General features: G+C 33.7%; 1 long non-coding RNA gene across 1 annotated transcript; it reads right to left on the bottom strand.

Moving 5' to 3' along the window:
• Positions 1–832: 832 nt before the first annotated feature.
• On the bottom strand, positions 833–1749 carry LOC143074689 (uncharacterized). The gene is made up of 2 exons (XR_012978008.1): positions 1670–1749; positions 833–1191 (listed from the first exon to the last, which is right to left on the bottom strand). It is a non-coding gene; the product is annotated as an uncharacterized LOC143074689 (long non-coding RNA).
• Between the last annotated feature and the right edge of the window lie 233 nt (positions 1750–1982).

Genomic DNA, 1982 nt, shown 5'->3' with positions numbered 1-1982 from the left:
ACATACACGAGCGAATCGTACAAGTTGAGATATATAAACACCGTAAGATGGTGACAAGGGAACGTCACCATCTAAAAACGGATAACTAACGATAGGAAATGAAAAATCATCCCTTTTATCATAAATTTTAGTATTCAGCTTTCCATTAGTGATATAGATATCAAGATCGAGAAAAGGGCAGTGGTCATTGTTAGTATTAGCTTTATTTAAAGTAAGTTCAACAGGATAAATTTCATTATACACATATCCTCAGTGATTGATATAATCTTGCATCCAGTTCATGTTAAGTTATGGGCATAGAAAACTCTAGAGGAAAGAACCGAATACAAGATAATATCTAAACGTTTCAGAAACCAAAATGTTGACTTCTATGCACAATGCAATGCAGAAGAGCTCATGTTTTTCTAATGTTGTCTCGTGCTCATCAACCCAAAATGCATACATGTAATATCAATATTAAAATTAAATACAAAAACATATCCACATTTTGGTACTAATGGGTGGGAGAGGTGGGAACTTATCAAGAACCTCATCAACCCAAACAGAACAGGCAATACATACTGCCTGACCAAACATAGCCCTTAAACCAACCACCACTTGGATATTGAAAGAATGAGGATGTATCACATGTACTTCCGCCAAAGATATCAACCAATGAGGTTATACACATATCCTCAGTGATTGATATAATCTTGCATCCAGTTCATGTTAAGTTATGGGCATAGAAAACTCTATAGTCCATACAGCATGTTTGCAGGCCAATCTCAAATTACACCACTAGTAAGGCTTTCCCTTAAGGAATAGTATTCCCAATACTCAAAACAAAAATATCTTCCAACACTTTTTATTAAATACTATTCCTTATTTACTTTAAAACACTACTAAACATTTCAAGATACGTGTACACAGTTCTTTATAAAAAGTTCATAATTCAATAAATTCTCATGAATTTGACCACATACAGATTTTTAAAAGTTGAGTTAAGGCAATGAACTCATATCAAAATGAACATTATCATTATTTTAATAACATCTTCAGCATGTGGAAAGCTTGTAAGCAAAGGGACTTCACCTCCAAGTGTAAACTATGCTGGCTTGTCTCTTTCTTTACTGTTGTTGAATCAAACACACTCTTTACTTCCTAATCAGGAACATTGACAATTGTATTTTCCCTTGATTCTTCACATGTCTGCTGAAAATATATTAACACCAATAACAAATTGTTTATTTATTTGTACTTAAGACAGCATTAGTCACACTTTGAAAAGGAAAAATCCCTTTGCCTACAATTCACGTGGAAAACCACTAGGGAATCAGTGTCCCTCGAACTGTAGACAAAGAAATTTAAATTAAAAAGTTTAACCATACATAAAATTTAAGTATACATTTGTACTAGTATACAAAATCATTCAACATTATATTAATTAAATAAAACAAAACAAAAATATTGCAATTATTTAATCTCCCAAGACAAAAAGATTTTCGTGACATATTTCAACATATCAATGAAAGTATATACACATTCAATAGTAAACATCATGAAATTACGGACAAATTATTAGAATTACTTTTAGATAGGTTCATTTGAACATAAAGCTGCTTCCATCACAAATATATATTTTCCTATATTCAGAAATCAAAACATTACTTAAATTACAATTTATTTTCACCATATTCTGATCAGAAAAAATCCTTTCCTTTTAGGTTGTTCGAACTCATTGACATGAATCATCGTGCAATGTCATATCGCAGTGGCGGATCCAGAAATTTTCATAAGTGGGGGCCCACTGACTGACCTAAGAGGGGGCCCGCTCCAGTCACGCTTCAGTGATTCCCTATATAAGCAACCAATTTTTTCCCCAAAAAGGGGGGGCCCGGGCCCCCTGGGCCCCCCCCCTAAATCCGCCTATGTATCGCTTCTCCTTCATTCATTGTAGGTAACACCATCTGAAAACAAAAACATTCTATTCAATTCTATGTACA

Source organism: Mytilus galloprovincialis, chromosome 5 (assembly GCF_965363235.1).
Source record: "Mytilus galloprovincialis chromosome 5, xbMytGall1.hap1.1, whole genome shotgun sequence".
Lineage (NCBI taxonomy): Eukaryota > Metazoa > Mollusca > Bivalvia > Mytilida > Mytilidae > Mytilus > Mytilus galloprovincialis.
Note: the sequence above shows the minus strand (reverse complement) of the source record. Positions and strands in the feature narration are given on the sequence as shown.